Genomic DNA, 21,817 nt, shown 5'->3' on the forward strand with positions numbered 1-21,817 from the left:
GTAGGGTATGCTAAGGTTTGCGCAAGGTGGGTGCCAAGAATGTTGACCGAAGACCACAAACGTCAACACTTTGAAGCAGCTTCCATATCACGGAACTCATGGTGAGGAATACCTCAACTCCATCGTCACTGGAGATGAGACTTGGGTGCACTACCATACACCCAAAATCAAAGAACAGTCCAAACAATGGAAGCACCCAGAGTCGCCGAGATCGCAAAAATTCAAACAAACGCAAAGTGTCATCAAAGTGATGGCAACATTGTTTTGGGATAGGAAGGGGGTATTGTTGTGCAAGTTCTTGCCCACCAGTACAACAATCAACACTGCCAGGTACTGTGAGACACTGCAAAATTGCACCGTGTAATTCAAAACGAGGGGAGGGGTATGCTGTCCAAGGGGGTGCGTTTGCATCAGGATAATGCGCAACCACACACCGCTAAAGCCACCAACGAGCTCATCACAAAATTTGGATGGGGTGTTGTCAAACACCCACCCTACAGCCCGGACTTAGCTCCAAGTGACTACCATCTCTTCCCTGACATGAAGAAAAACCTGGGTGGAATGCATTTCAGCGACAGAGAAGAGCTGGAAGAAGCGGTTGAGGTATCTGCGCGGCTTGGTGGCTGATTTTTTTGACTCAGGCATTCAATAGCTCATACACCGCAAGCAAAAATGTATTGACCTCAGTGGCGACTATGTAGAAAAAATGTATGCATTTATGAAATAAACATGTTTTACACTGTGAAAAAAAATTGAGAACCTTATTTTACAGACACCCCTAGTACATTTCCACAAGGATAGGTAGTGGACCCACTCTTATTCTTAACCTACACAAATGGTCTTCCAATCATTTTAAATAGTAGTTCAAAAACTGTAATATTTGCTGATGACACTAGCATACTAATCAAAGGCCCAGACTCAACATTATGAGACAAAGATCAATAATACCAAACAACTCTACAGGTGGTTCAAAGTTAACATAAAACTATAAAATTTTACAAATATGTTTATGAAGTAATTACAAATAAGCAGTAAAGATCTGTTAATGACCTTCCACCAAATGGAACACTGTGTCAAATTCCGTGGAGTCAAACTGAAAAACAAGCTAAAATGGAACCAACTCAAACATAAACTAATCAAGAGGTTCAGTTCAGCAGATTGGTTCACATAGAAGTGCCTCTCACCGTGATGACATAACAGGACTTTGTATATTTGTGCCAGCTGTTGTCTTCTGACTTTATCTTCTGGGAAAATGCAGCTGAAGTAAATAAAATATTTATTCAGTGTAAATGAGCAGTAAGAATGTAAGACAGAGAACAGTGCATCTTACACAGATTATTGGTACAATCACAATTCAAGACACAAAAATAATTTTGATGCAGGCTTTGTCACCTTGTCTAGCGATGGTTGAATTATGCATTCTCTGCGGCCAACGTATTTAACAAGCCACTAACAAGATAAAGCAAGAAATTGTGAATTCTGACCTCTTCACAAACAAATGAATTGATTATCTACATTTTAAGAACTGGAAATTCCTACTAGCTGCATTGCAGTTAGCAACTACATGACAACCAGTAAACCAGTACTGGTGCCACAGACAGACTTCTGTTGATTCTGGTATAGGTATCTATTTTGTTTAAAATATCACTCTGAACAAGTACATATTGACATATCAATAGTAGGTAAACAACAGCTATTTAAAGTAATTAGGGAAGCAGCATTTTTCCCTAAGTAGCAACTTTTCTTATAATTTACTAGGTTACATTTGGGTGGTGTCCACACAAATAACCAAAGTGGTACATTGTATCTGTTAACACAATCCAAAGACAGACGTTTTAAATATAAATTTTCTTTTATTAATGTGTACTTTGACTTGTTCTACACTCCTTAAGGTTTTCCTTCTTATAGGATCTGCTGAACATGGTGAATAAGTGAATGCATCAACCAATCGCAGGACACCTCAGATTGTTGATTGTATTGACACTGATCTTGGAAACTAAAGCGGTGAGTGCAACTGATAATATTGATCAGCTTGAGAAATTAGAAACTGTCTGTGGAGTAAAGGTGTGATAGTAAATGCCTATTTAAAGAAGGAATAAATAAATCAAAAAATTGAATATCCTACGCAGTACCATGTTCAACCCCTACGTAAAATTTGTTTTTACTACCAAAGTTCAAGGGGTGAATCCCTATAATCCCTATGGGTGAACCAATGCAAGACTTGTAACTCTTCAGGCTTTCCCAGTGAGATCTTGACATGTGGAATAATTGGGTCTACTGCCACTTGTTTGTGTTGCTCTGGCACAATATTTAGGCCACGTAACTCATTGTCTTCTTCAGGTGCTACCTGAGACTGCCGTATTGGAGGATCTTGTCCAGTATTTATGCCCAGAGGGCATTGGGTGCTCTGTTTGCCGTCTGTGCCCGCCCGGGGCTGCTTGTAAGGTGCTGTCTCTTACCCAATGCTCCCTTGGACGTCCACGCTTGTCTTGGTCACCATCTGTGGCAGCTCTCCGAGGCCTGTCCTGTGTCAGGTGCTCTGTTCGTGGTCCGCGCCCGCCTGGTGCTGCTCCTGAGGTTTTGGGCCTTCCGTGGTGCTCCCACGGACAATCGCGCACCGCTCATCCACCATCTGTGGTCGTGGCAGCTGTCTGGGGCTGGACCCGCATTTGGCATTCTGTTCACGGTCCGCGCCCACTTGGCGTTGCTCCTCAGGTGTTGGCACTTCCCTGGTGCTCCAACGGATGTCTGCGCCCGCCTCATCTACCATCTGTAGTTGTGGCAGCTGTCTGAGGCCCACCTTGCATCGGGCGCTCCGTTCATGGTCCGCACCCGCCTGGTGCTGCTTGTAAAGTGTTGTCTCTTTCTGGTGTTCCCTCGGACGTCCGCACCCGATTCGATCGTCATCTGTGGTCATGGCAGATCTCTGAGGCCTGTCCCGCGTTGGGCTCTCCGTTCACGGTCCGCGCCCAGCTGACGCTGGACCTGAGGCGTTGGCACTTCCCTGGTGCTCCAACAGTCGTCCGCGCCTGGCTTGTCCATCATCTGCGGTCGTGGTGGCTGTCAGAGCCTGTCCCATGTCGGGAGTTGCGTTCGCGGTCCACGCGCACCTGGCACAGCTCCTGCGGTGTCACTACTTCTTGAGGAGTTTCTTGGTTCCTTTCGTTGGGCCCTGATAAGTTCCAGAACCGGATTCCACGCCAAGCTGAGCTGGTAACCGCTGCCTCGGTTTATTAGGTTGTCTGTGACCTTGATCTCAGTGGCCTCCTTTATGACACTGTTCCAAAATCTTGGCGTCTGTGTCACAATTTTGGTGTTGTTGTGGGCCATTGAGTGACCGAGCTCCAGACAGTGCTCCGCTATGGCAGATTTGGTGGCCTGTCTGATTCTGGTGTGCCTCTGGTGTTCTTTGCACCTGACGTCCACCGTCCTGGTTGTCTGGCCAATGTATGACTTTCTGCACTGGTACGGTATGTTGTAAATGCGTGGTTTACATAGCCCCAGGTCGTCCTTCACACTCCCTAGCATTGTCCCAATTTTGGAGGGTGGACAGAAGATACTCTTTATATCATATTTTGAAAGAATTCTGCTGATCTTTGCAGAAATAGGTCCAGCATATGGCAGGTATGCCACCTTCTTCACCTCCTCTGGCTCCTCTTCTGTACCCGGTGGTTGGCTGGTAGCTCGAAGTGCCCTTTGGATGCCTGTGGAGGAGTATCCATTTCTGCTGAACACCAGCCGTAGATGTTCTATCTCTGTGGCCAGACTTTCTGCATCCGACAGAGCCCGAGCCCTGTGAACTAATGTTTTCAAGACTCCATTCTTTTGTGCTGGGTGGTGGCAGCTTCTGGCTTGAAGGTGTAAGTCTGTGTGGGTGGGCTTACGATACACACTGTACCTCAGAGTGCGATCTGCCTTCCTCTTGACCAGGACATCCAAGAATGGGAGCTGTCCATCCTTCTGTAGCTCCATAGTAAATTTTATACTTGGGTGGCGTGAATTTAGATGTTCCAAAAGTCATATAGGTTCTCCGTGCCATGGGGCCAAATGACAAGTGTGTCATCGACATACCTAAGAAAGCACTTGGGTGGGTAAGTGGCTGATGCAAGTGCCTCCTCTTCGTACCTTTCCATGAAAAGGTTGGCTACCACTGGTGATAAAGGGCTGCCCATTGCCACTCCTCCTGTTTGCTCATAAAATTGACCCCCATAAAGGAAATATGTTGAGGTCAGTAGATGCTTGAACAGGTTGAGCAGGGCACCATCAAACTTCTCTCCAATGATATTGAGTGAATCAGTGAGTGGCACTCATGTGAAGAGCGACACCGCATCGAAACTGACCATGATGTCAGAGTCCACGGTGTGTAGATGCCTTAGCCGTTGTAGGAAGTCCTCCAAGTTCCGAATGTAGTGTGCACATTTGCCCACATATGGTGCCAGTATCTTCTTCAGGTACTGTGCAGTGAGGTATGTCGCTGTGCCGATGTTACTGACATTAGGTTGAAGAGGGACCCCCTCCTTGTGGACCTTGGGGAGTCCATAGAGTCTGGGTGGTACAGGTGCTTTGGGATGAAGCTTCTTGATGACCTGTTCAGGTAGACCTGTCTCCTTCAGCAACTTTTGGGTCTTTTTATCCACCTTGTCAGTGGGGTCGCTATATAGTGGTTTGTAATCAGTCTTTTCCAGAAGTTATTGCACCTTCCTATCATACTCCAACTTGTTTAAGATGACTGTGGAGTTACCCTTATCAGATGGCAGAACTACAACGCTGTCATCCTCCCGTAACTACCTGAGTGCCACCATCTCCTCGCTCAAGATGTTAGATTTGGGGGACTTTGTCCTGATGAGTGCCCTGCAGGTCTCCCTGTGGATCTCTTCAGACACGATGGAAGGTAGCGTGTTCACGACTTGCTCAACCAAACTGATGAAGGCTGCAACAGGTACACTTCTGGGAGTCACTGTAAAATTGAAGCCCTTGCTGAGTGCTTTTGAGGTGGCCATATCAAGCTGCTTGTCGCTCAGGTTGACCACTGTGAGTGTGTCCCTGTCCTGTTGTACCTTCTTGTTGAGGCGCTCAAACTTGGCCTGTTGACATGCTGTTGATTTTCATAGATTGGTCAGACAACCAGGATGGTGGATGTCAGGTGCGAAGAACATCAGAGGCACACCAGACTTGGACACGCAACCAAATCTGCCATAGCGGAGCACTGTCTGGAGCTCGGTCACTCAATGGACTACAACAACACCAAAATTGTGACACAGACGCCAACATTTTGGGACAGTGTCATAAAGGAGGCCATCGAGATCGAGGTCACAGACAACCTAATAAACCAAGACAGTGGTTACCAGCTCTGCTCGGCATGGAGTCTGGCTCTGGAGCTTATCAGGGCCCAACGAAAGGAACCAAGAAACTCCTCAAGAAGTTGTGACACCGCAGGAGCAGCGCCAGGCGGGTGCGGACCGCGAACGCAACTCCCGACACGGGACGGGCTTCTGACAGCCGCCATGATCGCAGATGATGGACGAGCTGGGCGCAGAAATCTGTGGGAGCACCAGGGAAGGGCCAAAACCTCAGGAGCAGCACAAGGTGGGCGCGGACCACGAACGGAGCGCCCGACACAGGACGGGCCTCAGAGATCTGCCACAGATGGCGACCAAGTCAGGTGCGGACATCTGAGGGAGCACCGGGGAAGAGACAACACCTTACAAGCAGCGCCGGGCGGGCGTGGACGGCAAACAGAGCACCCAGCGCCCTCTGGGCATATATACTGGACAAGATCCTCCAATAAGGCAGTCTCAGGTAGCACCTGAAGTAGGCAACGAGTTACATGGCCGAAATATTGTGCCAGAGTGACACAAACATCCGGCAGTAGACTTGATTATTTCACATGTCAATGCAAGACTTGTCACTGACACTCATCCACTACCTCTCATGGTCACCTGTCACAATCACTTCATATCCTATTAAATGCAACAATACATGTGAAAACGGTTTCTGTGCAATGTTCTATGTGATAATAGCAGCTTACTAGTTCCATCACTTGTTTATCCATATAATGGCCACTGTAAAATGTGACCAACCACAGATTCAATCGTTAGCTACAAAACATGCCGCACGTCAATAACTTTGAAAGCTACTGCAGTACCCATGCTATTTGGAGTCTCCCCTCCCTCCTGCAGCTTTTCTGTGTTACACAGGTAGGAACTGTCCATCTTGCGCATCCTCTGTTCTTACAATCATCCTTGGCTGAAACTTATGCTATTCTTCTGCCCACTCCATTACCCTTATCTTCACCTTTTACTTTCATGTCATTTCCCACACTACACTTCATTTGTCCATACCTTGTACTCACTTGTCCCCTGAATTTGCCCCTCCCTCCCATATCCTTATCTTTTGACTGTCTCTCTCATTTTGCTTTGTTATTTATTCAAGCAATCACTGGTTTCCTCCTTTCCTTTCTGCCACGACCTCCACAGTCCCTTCTTATCCTGTACATGTTACCCCCTCCCAGCTGCTGCATTACTTTCCTTTTTTCCACATTCAGGCCAGTCTGATTAATCAATTATAAACAGGCACTGTGGACACAGGCGGTTGAGTTTGCTTGTCTATGTATATTTTTTGTTTGTTTTGTGTGTGTGTGTGTGTGTGTGTGTGTGTGTGTGAGAGAGAGAGAGAGAGAGAGAGAGAGAGAGAGAATGTACTTGAAAGAGTAAAAATGATAGGTCAAAACCTCTGTGCTATCACATGTGTACATAAGCCATGCACTGATTACCTATAGGTGAGAGTCAAGCTTCCCTCATTTTTGTTTCCACCTCGGAATTTAAGTTATTGCAAACACAGCTTTTACCCCGTATTGCCTCTTGACTGTAACTTTGAGCAGATGTTTAAATGATCATCTCAATCCTCTTTTGTAATCAGTAAATCATTGTTTTATACTCCAAAGTTAGCCACCACAAAGAACAAAGAACTAAGTTCAGCAACATATGCATTGCGCATTGTTTTTTCTTATAGGAATATGGAAACCATGAAGTCAGCGTATTATGGTTACTTTCATGCAATTATGGCATTTGGAATTATATTTTGGGGAAATCAGCCACTGGCTAAAAAAGTACTGTGTGTACAAAAAAGAGCCATAAGGATCATGTGTGGAGTCCATCCTAGAGCCACATGCAGGAATCTTTTTAAGAAGCTTGAAATACTTACCTCCACTGCGCAATATATATTCTCATTGATGTGCTTCATAAGGAAAGAAAAATCCATCTTTAAGCTGAATAGTGCATATCACAGTCACAATACTAGAAGGAAACATGATATCCACTATGAACAGCCAAATCTAAGTATGGTGCAGAAAGGAGTCCATTTCAGTGGCTGTAAGATTTTTAATGCCCTCCCTTCAAGAATTAAGTGTTTGATAGATGATGATCTCCTGTTTAAAAAAACCTTAAGGCAGTTCCTATTGCAAGGATCATTTTATACATTAGAAGAGTTCCTGAACTACAGTGTTTAACATCTCTTGTATTGTAAATTGCAAATATATGCCCAAATTTGTATTTGTAATACCGAATATTTTTATTGTAAACATATATTTTGCAATATTTATTTCTTTGTAACACTTATTATTTTGTAATCTTTATCTCTCTCTAAAACGTATTTTTGTAGTGGGACCTAAGTTACTGTTCACTGTTTTTTGTTTTGTAATCTCTATCTATATCTAAAATGTATTTTCTTTGTAGTGGGACCTAAGTTACTGTTTACTGTTTTTGTTTTGTTTTATGTATTACCATAAATTTTGGCCAAAAGCTTGTAAAATTGACACGTTCCATATCCTGTGATACTGTCACAACATGGATCACCGGAACAAGAGGAGGAGGATATTAGTGTTTAACGTCCCGTCGACAACGAGGTCATTAGAGACGGAGCGCAAGCTCGGGTGAGGGAAGGATGGGGAAGGAAATCGGCCGTGCCCTTTCAAAGGAACCATCCCGGCATTTGCCTGAAGCGATTTAGGGAAATCACGGAAAACCTAAATCAGGATGGCCGGAGACGGGATTGAACCGTCGTCCTCCCGAATGCGAGTCCAGTGTGCTAACCACTGCGCCACCTCGCTCGGTCGGAACAAGAGATAAATAAAATAAAATAAAAATAAAAGAGAAGTGGGGATTTCAATTATCAGAACACATAATTTCAAACAGTGACTAAGGAGGAAACCAAGGAATGAAGCATACACATGAGAAGAGACATGAGAGAAATTTGTCTTCGAGAAAAATGAAGACTCAATGAGATATCAAACATTCATAAAATGGATGTTGGATTTCATCTCAGTATCCCAAAACAATACTTAACAAAGTTATCAGTTATGCAAATGAAATGCCAAATGACAACTACAGTGTGAAAGCTGTGTGAAAAAATAGTAAAACATCAGACAGATGATAGGAGCCCACAGAATGTCAGTGTGCATTTACAGCATAAAGGCGTAAAAATTACAAATCAATCGCCTTCAGGTTATGTTTTTCAAATACAAATGAACTGGAAGTAAGTAGACTTACAACATGTAATAATAAAACCAGATCTTACCAGAGAGCTCAGACAAAAACCTTATTTCTCTTTATTCTTCCAGGTAATCAGGAAGAACTGTTAATTATAATTAGAAATTTAAAGTGCACATATTCTACAACTGTAAATGACATCCAAAATTATGTAGGGAGAATTGCGGTGGCCTTATAAACCACTATCTTGTCTGTGCAAAAGTTCATAGTGAGCTAGACCATTCCATTCTTTTCATTTACTCATTACTTTATTCAACATGAGTGAAGTTATACATGCACAAAAGAGAAGCAAATTATGGAAACTTAATCAATAATTTGTATTGACAGTAAACTATTACTGTATTACTTAGAACAGTCCATGCTTGTACCAGTTCAACTAAATTATGTAAAATACAAAGAAAACTGCTACTTGGAAAAGGCTACTGCTGGTTATATCCTATTGGTAACTTAACATTTTCTTGGTGCCACTACCATACGATTGTGTGTTTCCTGATCCAGTATTGTGACACAGCATTCAAAGAACTGTTTAACATAATATTCATTAACATGAAGGGCCTGAGAGTTAAATCCACCTTTCACATCTGTAGCCACTCCCCCTTTCTTCTTTGTAACAGGTCTGGGTGTTCTCTGGTGGAGCTTGGTGGGTCAGGTTGAGTGAACAATATATGCTGGTAACTCATGGTAAGGTCAGGTGGGCATTGGTTGGTGGGTGCTGTATTCAAAAAACTCCTTTGCATGAGTGAGGGTGATGCAGCCAGCCACTGCAACATCTAGTTCACTGTGGCAGCAAGGAGAACATACAACATTTGCTTCTGGTGCTGGCTCTGCTGGAAGGGAAAAAGGCCTGGCTGACCTTGGTCATAGGTGAGGCTGGCTGGTGCTCAGCCCAGTATGAGGTGATGGAAGCATCTGAGAATGAACCCTTGACCTGAGGGTGGCTGGCACTGTCTAGTGCTGACAGATTGCCTTGATTGCTAGAGGTCCTCAATTTGATAGTCTGCCTGTTGACACTGAGACTGGACCCCTGGCAGGTGGTCCAATCAGGAAGACAGCTGAGCAGTGGCAGCCTCATGATGGAAGCCCACACTACAGCAGAAGCTAACCTAGTTACTTGCCAATTTGGTGACCAGCATGACCAGATGATCAATATTTCTTTGTGCAAACGTGGGTTTGTTGTGGTATAACTAACACAAAATCATGTACGCCATTTGCCTAAGCTCTCCTTGCTTTGGTAACTCACTTGTCACTTACTGGCAGGTGCCACAGCATAATGCTGCACCAGCATATTATAGTACACTGTTTTTTCCACCTGCTGTTCTGGCCCCAGAGTTTCCAGTTCTCACAGTATCTTTTCTGTAGGGGTGGAGCACAAGGAAGCCCAACCAAATTAGAAGTTGTGTGGTTTGTCATTGGCACCTGATGTCTAGTTCACTACAGCATTTTACACATTCAATTAGTCTTTGGCTCACATACTTATATGAATCATTTCATAACTTATCAACAGCTAAGCCTCTTCCTCACAGGTTGTGACACTATTAGTAGAAGTCTGCAGGTGGATGGTTTCTAGGGGCAGGATCTGTGCAACCCTATGCTTTAGATAGCAACAGACCTATTAAAAGTTTAATTACAAGAGTGTGGCTGATGTGGAGGTTCCTCAGTAATGAGTTTGTGCTGACGTTCATTATGATGCTGTGTTATATGCCCAACTAATTGCTCATTGAAATCCCACCATTCTGGGTGGCTAGCATTTACTCCAGGGAGGCAAAACAGGTTGAGTCCGGGATAGTGTTTGAGTAGACCAGGTTCTCTCTAGGAAGAATTTCAAAGAGAAAATTGAGTAGTGAATAGATAGCATGTAAAGATGTGTTTCCAGTATTGGCAGTAAGTAGCTGGAAAATGGGACCAGATTTGTCACAGTGGGTGCCATTGATTATTAAGCCTTGGCCTTGTAGCTCTGATTATTGTGTGTTGCTTAACCATACTCAGTCACAGCACGTGCAGATGAAAATTTACCAGGTCTGCCACCAAAGAGAACCATTGTGAACCTATCCTTTGCAGGTATTCATTTCCCTTGTAATTCTTTCCTGAGGACATTCATACAAGGGGTTCTGCATGTGGAACAGGCTGAGCTCGCATGATCCTGGGACCTTATGCATCAGCTTTGTATGGCATACTGTGATTCACTCATCATGCTACAGTGACATTCCCGAAGCAGACAGCAATGTGTGGGATGTCCTGTCAGGTGTTACAATTGGTACAAAATGTATGATTGATTGAATGAACTTCTTCAGAGCTCCTCATACTACTGGATTGAAGGGGTGACATAGCACTCAAACCAACAATCTCTGCACTTCAGGGATATTTTCACCTGAATTTGCAACTGGGTTCCATACTGGGTGATGTCTACATTGACTATATTGTGGTACACAGGTAAGGAACCATTGTCTAGCATTGCCAGCAATTCCAAAGGTGTCTGTAATCCTTCAAACAACTGTCTCGGGGGATAAATGCACTAGGGTCAGGTGTCCATGAGTAGTATGGCTGAATGCATCTTGCAATACAGTAACCTTAGTGTGCTCATTCGTGACGATATCTGCGAGAGTCTTAAGAAGCCTTGTGATGGTCAACTGGTGGTCAGTGACATCCAGACAGTTCTTTATTACTCCCAAGTCCTGGTTTGCCCTGACTGTTTCCAGAATGTGAGACATTAGCATGTTGAACAGAGTACAAAAGTGCCAAGTATTATTTACTATGTCTCTCAAGGCATGCTAGCTTTGTGGTGTGGAATTCAGTGATCCCTTGATTATCCTCTATATTGGTCTGTGCCTGGTGCAGAACAGAGTTTACTTTTCCTAGATCTTCAGTACCAGCCATACCAAAGACTGCCTTCAAAATTCACTCCACTGTGTCTATCTACCCTCTTTTCTGCTGCATTAGTTCTGCTGCCTAGTGAAGCTGCACCTGGAGGCATTCAAAGATGGACCATATTAGATGATATTCACACTGAGTGTCATTTAACACCAATTCTTCCTGAACCAACAGTTGAAATTTTTTGAAAGTGTCATTTAATAATTGTATTTCATTTTTCTCTGCCTGTGCATTAAAATATAATGTTAATGCCCATCAGTGATTGGACTTATCACATCCAATTCCTGGACGTGCAGTATGTATCTATCCAAAGGACATATCTTAAGGTCTCCTGTTCTCCCATACCCGCTGGACAGACCTAAGACCATCACCATGATGAAGTCTCTTGCTCACCCACTTTCCGTTTCCCATTATTTGGTGGCCCAAAGTGGGGCTACCATCTGCTGTCCACCAGTGGACCATGTCATAAAGGAAGAGGAAATTCTGAGTTAGCTCATTAGGCCACCCCATGACCTTAGTGCACCTGAATAAGCTAGAGTAATTGTAGAGGTAATTGCTCATTTCAACAGATCTGTCCCTTTACAAGGGAGCCACTAGTAACTGAGGCAGGACTTTTGGAACACCCCTAAATGGGTGGACTCATCCCATATGCAATACACATAGGTAGATGTAACTTTACGTTGACAAGAGAGGTCGTTTCTGTTAGTTGATAAACACTTGGTATCACATAATGAATTTCTTTGTTTTTCCTTTCAGAAAATAGAGATCAGTCAACTTACCCATTGCCAGACATGGCACTTGGGCAGCTTGACCTTTTCCTTTTACACTCCTCCTTGCTGCTTTAGGGCTTTTGTATTTGCTTTTTTATCCTGGCGCCATATGCCCTTCAATCCCACAGTAATAAAAGGAACAGTTGACTTTCCTCTTCACCGGTACACCCTTCATCCATAATTAATCTCATACAGTGATAATCTCGTACTTTGATGCGCTTTTGAATTACTTGCTGCTACTGTATATGGTAGTAGAGCCACAGTCACTAAGGTGGCTGTTGTTGTTGTTGTGGTCTTCAGTCCTGAGACTGGTTTGATGCAGCTCTCCATGCTACTCTATCCTGTGCAAGTTTCTTCATCTCCCAGTACCTACTGCAACCTACATCCTTCTGAATCTGCTTAGTGTATTCATCTCTTGGTCTCCCCCTACGATTTTTACCCTCCACGCTGCCCTCCAATACTAAATTGGTGATCCCTTGATGCCTCAGAACATGTCCTACCAACCGATCCCTTCTTCTGGTCAAGTTGTGCCACAAACTTCTCTTCTCCCCAATCCTATTCAATACCTCCTCATTAGTTATGTGATGTACCCATCTAATCTTCAGCATTCTTCTGTAGCACCACATTTCGAAAGCTTCTATTCTCTTCTTGTCCAAACTATTTACCGTCCATGTTTCACTTCCATACATGGCTACACTCCATACAAATACTTTCAGAAATGACTTCCTGACACTTAAATCTATACTCGATGTTAACAAATTTCTCTTCTTCAGAAACGCTTTCCTTCCCATTGCCAGTCTACATTTTATATCCTCTCTACTTCGACCATCATCAGTTATTTTGCTCCCCAAATAGCAAAACTCCTTTACTACTTTAAGTGTCTCATTTCCTAATCCAATTCCCTCAGCATCACCCGACTTAATCCAACTACATTCCATTATCCTCGTTTTGCTTTTGTTGATGTTAATCTTATATCCTCCTTTCAAGACACCATCCATTCCGTTCAACTGCTCTTCCAAGTCCTTTGCTGTCTCTGACAGAATTACAATGTCATCGGCGAACCTCAAAGTTTTTATTTCCTCTCCATGGATTTTAATACCTACTCCGAATTTTTCTTTTGTTTCCTTTACTGCTTGCTCAATATACAGATTGAATAACATCGGGGAGAGGCTACAACCCTGTCTTACTCCCTTCCCAACCACTGCTTCTCTCTTATGTCCCTCGACTCTTATAACTGCCATCTGGTTTCTGTACAAATTGAAAATAGCCTTTCGCTCCCTGTATTTTATCCCTGCCACCTTTAGAATTTGAAAGAGAGTATTCCAGTCAACATTGTCAAAAGCTTTCTCCAAGTCTACAAATGCTAGAAACGTAGGTTTGCCTTTCCTTAATCTTTCTTCTAAGATAAGTCGTAAGGTCAGTATTGCCTCACGTGTTCCCATTTTTCTACGGAATCCAAACTGATCTTCCCCGAGGTCGGCTTCTACTAGTTTTTCCATTCGTCTGTAAAGAATTTGTGTTAGTATTTTGCAGCTGTGGCTTATTAAACTGATTGTTCGGTAATTTTCACATCTGTCAACACCCGCTTTCTTTGGGATTGGAATTATTACATTCTTCCTGAAGTCTGAGGGTATTTCGCCTGTTTCATACATCTTGCTCACCAGATGGTAGAGTTTTGTCAGAACTGGCTCTCCCAAGGCCGTCAGTAGTTCCAATGGAATGTTGTCTACTCCGGGGGCCTTGTTTCGACTCAGGTCTTTCAGTGCTCTGTCAAACTCTTCACGCAGTATCGTATCTCCAATTTCATCTTCATCTACATCCTCTTCCATTTCCATAATATTGTCCCAAGTACATCACCCTTGTATAGACCCTCTATATACTCCTTCCACCTTTCTGCTCTCCCTTCTTTGCTTTGAACTGGGTTTCCATCTGAGCTCTTGATGTTCATGCAAGTGGTTCTCTTATCTCCAAAGGTCTCTTTAATTTTCCTGTAGGCAGTATCTATCTTACCTCTAGTGAGATAAGCCTCTACATCCTTACATTTGTCGTCTAGCCATCCCTGCTTAGCCATTTTGCACCTCCTGTCGATCTCATTTTTGAGACGTTTGTATTCCTTTTTGCCTGCTTCATTTACTGCATTTTTATATTTTCTCCTTTCATCAATTAAGTTCAATATTTCTTCTGTTACCCAAGGATTTCTACTAGCCCTCGTCTTTTTACCTACTTGATCCTCTGCTGCCTTCACTACTTCATCCCTCAAAGCTACCCATTCTTCTTCTACTGTATTTATTTCCCCCATTCCTGTCAATTGTTCCCTTATGCTCTCCCTGAAACTCTGTACAACCTCTGGTTCTTTCAGTTTATCCAGGTCCCATCTCCTTAAATTCCCACCTTTTTGCAGTTTCTTCAGTTTTAATCTACAGGTCATAACCAATAGATTGTGGTCAGAGTTCACATCTGCTCCTGGAAATGTCTTACGATTTAAAACCTGGTTCCTAAATCTCTGTCTTACCATTATATAATCTATCTGATACCTTTTAGTATCTCCAGGGTTCTTCCATGTATACAACCTTCTATCGTGATTCTTAAACCAAGTGTTAGCTATGATTAAGTTGTGCTCTGTGCAAAATTCTACCAGGCGGCTTCCTCTTTCATTTCTTAGCCCCAATCCATATTCACCTACTACGTTTCCTTCTCTCCCTTTTCCTACACTCGAATTCCAGTCACCCATGACTATTAAATTTTCATCTCCATTCACTATCTGAATAATTTCTTTTATTTCATCATACATTTCTTCAATTTCTTCGTCATCTGCAGAGCTAGTTGGCATATAAACTTGTACTACTGTAGTAGGTGTGGGCTTCGTATCTACCTTGGCCACAATAATGCGTTCACTATGCTGTTTGTAGTAGCTTACCCGCATTCCTATTTTCCTATTCATTATTAAACCTACTCCTGCATTACCCCTATTTGACTTTGTATTTATAACCCTGTATTCGCCTGACCAGAAGTCTTGTTCCTCCTGCCACCGAACTTCACTAATTCCCACTATATCTAACTTTAACCTATCCATTTCCCGTTTTAAATTTTCTAACCTACCTGCCCGATTAAGTGATCTGACATTCCACGCTCCGATCCGTAGAGCGCCAGTTTTCTTTCTCCTGATAACGACGTCCTCCTGAGTAGTCCCTGCCCGGAGATCCGAATGGGGGACTATTTTACCTCCGGAATATTTTACCCAAGAGGACGCCATCATCATTTAATCATACAGTAAAGCTGCATGCCCTCGGGAAAAATTACGGCCGTAGTTTCCCCTTGCTTTCAGCCGTTCGCAGTACCAGCACAGCAAGGCCGTTTTGGTTATTGTTACAAGGCCAGATCAGTCAATCATCCAGACAGTTGCCCTTGCAACTACTGAAAAGGCTGCTGCCCCTCTTCAGGAACCACACGTTTGTCTGACCTCTCAACAGATACCCCTCCGTTGTGGTTGTACCTACGGTACGGCTATCTGTATCGCTGAGGCACGCAAGCCTCCCCACCAACGACAAGGTCCATGGTTCATGGGGGGGTAAGGTGGCTATTCATATAATAACTTAACATTTTTCCCCTATGGTTCAGTGGACTTGTTCTGTTCTGCCATATATTCTGTCTTCCAACCCACTGCAAATGTCCACAAATTCTGAATATGTAAGAGTCTGCATAACTCCGCCTGGGGTCAGTTGCCTTGCAACAGCCACTGCCGGATAAAGGAGGAGGGTTGGGCATTGGGCTAACAACCCAATCCTGTAAAAAACTCTTTGTTACGAAATACAAACTTGCCTCGGACATGGATGGATACAATGGAATACGAAAACTGCAAAGGACAAATGGCATAGAATTTAGGAATTTTAAGTTTGGATCTTGGAATGTTCAGAGTCTGTATAGACCAGGGACCATCCAGACTATGGTCTCAGAAATTAACCGATATAAACTGGACCTGGTGGCGTTACAAGAGACTAAGTCACACTCACAAAGAGGATGGATACACACTATTCTATGGCGCATGTGTAGATAAACACGAATTCGGCACTGGTTTTGTAATACACAAGAAAGCAGCAAATTTGGTGAAGGAATTCAAAGCTGTTAACAAAAAAAATGGTTCAAATGGCTCTGAGCACTATGGGACTTAACTGCTGAGGTCATCAGTCCCCTAGGACTTAGAACTACTTAAACCTAACTAACCTAAGGACATCACACACATCCATGCCTGAAGCAGGATTCGAACCTGCGACCATAGCGGTCGCGCGGTTCCAGACTGTAGTGCCTAGAACCGCTCGGCCACTCCAGCCGGCCAGCTGCTAACAAGCGAATATCCTTCACAGTACTTGGAAACCAAGTGTCAGACATCACATTCATCAATGTTCATGCCCCAACTGAGAATGAAACAGATGAGGAAAAGGAAGAGTCCTATGACCAACTAGAACTATCAGGATAGTGCTGGGAGATTTTAACGCAAAAGCAGGAAAAGAAGAATTGTACATACCAACTATAGGAAGGCGCAGTTTGCATGATGAGACCAATGAGAATCGTCAGAGGATGATCAACTTAGCTATCTCAAACACCCTGAGAGTAAGTTAGATTTACTTCAGACACAAGAGAATACATAAGGGAACATGGTGTTCACCAGGTGGAAGAACCACCAACCAGATAGGTCACATCTTGGTGGACCAGCACTATAGCCATAGAGACATGGACGTCAGGTCGTACAGAGGAGTTGACTGTGCGTCAGACCACTTCCTCATTGTGTGCAGGCTTATACTCATCTTCACCTACATGAATAAGACGAAGGGGACACTAGGACCTGCTTTGAATGTTGAGAAACTACGAGAAGGTGCCGTTAAAGAACAATATGCTATAGAAATAAAAAACCGTTTTGAGGTCCTAGAGACCCTGCAACCAAGAGAGAACGTGGAGGAAAGGTGGAAAGAAATAAAGTCCACAGTAATAAGTGTATCAAAGGATATATTGGGAAGAAAGAAGATAATGAAGAAGAGGAAATGGTTCAACAAGACGTGCCAGAAGGCTACAGAAAAGAGAAGGAAGACGAGGGAGAAGTGGCTAGCTGACAGGCAGAATGAGCAGAAAAGGGAACATTTTATCAACATCAGATGGGAGACAAAGCAAATCCCAAGAGCAGAGAAGAGAATATATCTAACCAGTTTGCTAGAACAAGTTGAGGCAGAGAGCCAAAACAAGAACTCAAGGCAATTCTTCCAATGCCATACATAAAAAATCGGAAGTGTGGATTCCACAGCACAACTTTTTTCATAAGAGGATAGGGGGATGGAAAGAATACTTGTCAGAACTGTTGAATCGCCCAGACTAAGATGAGATATAACCTGTAAACACTACAGAGGAAAGGAAAGATGAAGAAGAATGGGAAGTTAGTGAAGAAGACGTGAAGATCGCAATCAAAGAACTCAGAAACAACAAAGCTTCGGGGGAGGTCAGAATAATATCAGAATTAATCAAGGAGGGAGGCGAGACCTTACACTCAGAGATATATAAACTGATCCAGTTGACATGGGAGAAGGAGGCACTGCCAGAAGAACGGAAATTGGCTATAATATGCCCAATATACAATAAGGGAAGCAAAATGGAATGTGGTAACTACAGAGAAATCACTTGTTGAATGTAACATATAAGGTGCTGTCCATCATCATCCTCAGAAAATGGCAACTATTCATAGAGAACAACATACAGGAGTACCAAGCTGGCTTTCGACCAAACCGATCGACATAGATCACATTTTCACACTAACACAGTTGTTTGAAAAACACTGGGAATATGATAAAGATATCTACAACCTTTTCAATGTGCATATGACAGCATCCACAGGAATAGCCTATACAATGCAATGCGTGACTTCAGAATCCCTCAGAAGCTAGTGAGAATGGTGCAAGCTTGTCCGGAAGAGTCAAAGGCAGCAGTACATTTCCGAGGAGCCACATCAGAAACATTCGAGACTGAGACAGCCCTCAAACAAGGGGATGCTCTCTCATGTGTTCTGTTCAATGTCATCTTAGAGAAAGTAATAAAAGAGTGTAGACAACAGGAGTGGGCTGGAGTAGAGGTGGATGGTAACTTCAATTGTCTCCCGTATGGGCAGATGACATAGTACTACTAAATGAATCAAACCACGAGTTGAAAGAAATGTATCAGAAAATGGACGATTATTCACAGAAGGTAGGGCTCAAAGTGAATCAAGACAAAACAGAGTTCATGCAATTAGGAAGAAGACAAGAACAGGAAGAATTTCTTGGGATAGATGGCAAGAGGTTCAAGAGAGTACACCAGTTCAAATACTTGGGATCTTGGTTTACCACTGACAACAAAATAAAAATGGAATAGCAGTGGGAATGAAATGCATGCATTCCCTCAGAGAGACGCTCGGCTCTAAATCGATCTCAGTGAACACTAAGATGAAAATCTACAACACAGTGATATTCTCAGCAGTAATGTACAGTTCAGTAACGTGGAGCATGACTAATTGAGAAAGGGAAAAAGTATTAATATTTGAAAGAAGAGTAATGAGGAAGATTTGAGGACCAGTTTTAGATAATGGAGAATGGAGGAGGAGCAAAGACGAGGAAATCTACCTTCTGATGCGATGACAACAAAATATCCTACAGAAGATAAAGAGCAAAAGAATACAATGGGTTGGCCATGTAGCCTGTATGCAAGATGGAAGACAGGCGAAGATATCACTAGCGGGGAAACCAAACACCAAACGCCCCATTGGATGACCATGGCGGCACTGGATGGACGACCTGGTGAAGGGCCTAGCAGCCCTGGGAATTGAAGACACTTGGAGGAACTGGGCCCAAAGCAGGAAGGAATGGATCACAGTGTCCGCTTGCAGTCTGCCTCCAAGAAACCAAGCTACGTCCTCAAGACCATTTTGCTCTTTCCCATTTTACTTCACTACAGATGGACATTCTCCTTATGGCAGGGATTCCTGCTCATGGTGGGGTCATGCTGCTTCTACGAGAAGATGTTTGTCATCATCCTATCCCGTTGCACACCTACCTGATAGCAGTTGCTGCCCGTGTTTTCCTTCCCAAATTTACAGTTTCCCTCTGCACCATTTATATCCCTTCATCTTCTGCTGTCACTAGGGCAGACATGATGCAGCTTGTTGCTCAGCTTACTCCACCCTTTCTGCTCCTCGTTGACACCAATGTCTATCATCCTCTTTGGGGCTCACCTGTCGCCTGCCCAAGAGGTTCTCTTTTGGCAGATCTTCTTAATCGTCTTAATCTTTTGTGCCTTAACACTGGCGAAGCCACGTTTTTCTTCGATTCCACGCGCACTTAGACCTCTCGATCTGCTCTGACCAGCTGGCTCGACGTCTCAAGTGGTGTGCTCTTTCCGATACTTACTCGAGTGACCACTTCCCTTGTGTGACTCGCCTGTGCAATCATAGACCGCCTCAGCGGACCGCTCATTGGAAATTCTCTCTTGCTGACTGGAGGCTATATTCCTCCTTGACAGTCTTTGACGAACGGCCGTTTCCCAGCTGTGATGAACAGGTCGAGCACCTTGTGGACGTTATTCTCTCGGCTGCCGAATCCTCTATCCCTCATACTACTATTTCTCCCTGTTGGGTCCCGGTCCCTTGGTGGACTGTGGAGTGCGGCAATGCGATTTGTGGCCAATGACGTGCACTTCGTGTATTTCACCATCTTTCTACGTTAACGAACTGCTTCCGCTACAAGCATCTACGTGTTCAGTGAAGTCGCACTATTAAGGAAAGCAAGACAGCATGCTGGGTTTCCTTCACCAGCTCGTTCAACAAATTTACTCTGTCCTCTCTCGTTTGGAGTGGCCTGTGCCGGCTTTCTGGGACTACTGCCCACTCCCCAATTCCTGGTTTGGCTGTGGCGGGAAACGTCATAGTCGACCCTGTCGATGTTTCCAATGCTTTGGGTCGGTACTTTGCGGAGGTTTCAAGCTCCACCCACTACCATCCTGCCTTCCTTCCTCGGAAACAGGTGAAGGAGGCTCGTGCAATCTCTTTTCTCTCTTTGAATCGAGAATGCTACAATACTCGAGCGTGCTTTCTCCTCATCCAGGTCTTCTGCTCCTGGGCCCAATACAATCCATGTCCTCATGCTGCAGAACCTTCCTCCTGCAGGAAAACACTTTCTCCTCGATACCTACAACCCTATTTCGACTGACAGTGTATTTCCAATGCTTTGGCGTGAAGCTATTATTGTTCCCCTACCTAAGCCTGGTAAAGATAAATCTCTTCCTTCCAGCTATCGTCCAATTTCCATTACCAGCAGCGTTAGTAAGGTGATGGAACGCATGATCAATGGTTGATTAGTGTGGTGACTGGAATCACACCATCTTCTCACTAATGTTCAGTGTGGGTTCCGAAAGTGCCGCTCAGTGGTTGATCATCTTGTCACCCTGTCGATGTTCATCATGAATAATTTTCTGCAGAAGCGACAAACAGTGGCTGTTTTCTTTGATTTGGAGAAAGCCTATGATACCTGTTGGTGGACAGGCATTCTACAAACTATGCACACATGGGGCTTCCGTGGTCATCTTCCGACTTTCATCTAGGAATTTTTAACGGACAGAGTATTCTGGGTATGTGTTGGTTCCTCCTTACCCCACACCTTTTCATAGGAGAATGGGGTACCTCAGGACTCCGTACTGAGTGTCGTCCTTTTCGCCATAGCCATCAACCCCATTATGGACTGTTTTCCAACTGGCATTTCCGGCTCTCGTTTCGTTGACGACTTTGTTATTTATTGCAGCTCCCAGCGGATGCGTCTCCTGCGACACTGTCTTCAGCATTGTCTGGACCATCTCTATTCATGGAATGTCACAAATGGTTTCCGCTTTGCTGCTACCAAATGCGTTTGCGTAAACTTCTGATGGTACAATGCGTTTCTTCCACCGTCCTTGTGACTGGGCCAAAATGCTCTCTCGTTCATAGATGGAACAAAGATCTTAGGGCTTACGTTCGACAGGAAACTCATTTGGTCTCCCCACGTGTCCTACCTAGCTGCACGCTGCACCCGGTCCCTCAATGTCCTTCATGTATTTTAGTGGTACTTCTTGGGGAGCTGGCCGGACTGTCCCCCTCCACCTCTATCGATCTCTTGTCTGCTCCAAGTTGGATTATGGATGCATTGTCTACTCCTCTGCATGGCTGTCTATCATACACCATTTGGGGATCCGTCTCGCCACTAGTGCCTTCTGTACCAGCCCTGTTGAGAGTCTCTCCGCAGAAGCCAGTGAACTACCACTGTTATACCAGCGCAACATCCTACTCAGTAGGTATGCATGTTGGCTTTCTTCCATGCCAGGCCACCCAACCTTTGACCCTTTCTTTGATGACATTCTTGACCGTCAGTACGAGATGAACATTTCTTCTCTGCGGCCTGCTAGCGTCCACTTTCGTCACCTGCTTCGCCAGCTGCAGTTCACACTTCCTGCCACTTTCTGAATGGGAGAGAGACCTTCACCAACGTCCGCAGCTCGTGGTCGTGCGGTAGCATTCTCGCTTCCCACGCCCGGGTTCCCAGGTTCGATTACCGGCGAGGTCAGGGATTTTCTCTGCCTTGTGATGACTGGGTC

General features: G+C 44.2%; 1 long non-coding RNA gene across 1 annotated transcript in view; it reads left to right on the top strand.

Annotated features, from left to right (window-relative positions):
- Positions 1-21,817, top strand: part of LOC126191318 (uncharacterized) — a 64,836-nt gene that overhangs the window by 25,195 nt on the left and 17,824 nt on the right. The window contains exon 2 of the long non-coding RNA XR_007538338.1: positions 1,909-2,004. This is a non-coding gene — a long non-coding RNA (uncharacterized LOC126191318). The remainder of the gene's footprint in view (positions 1-1,908; positions 2,005-21,817) is intronic.

Source organism: Schistocerca cancellata, chromosome 6 (assembly GCF_023864275.1).
Source record: "Schistocerca cancellata isolate TAMUIC-IGC-003103 chromosome 6, iqSchCanc2.1, whole genome shotgun sequence".
Lineage (NCBI taxonomy): Eukaryota > Metazoa > Arthropoda > Insecta > Orthoptera > Acrididae > Schistocerca > Schistocerca cancellata.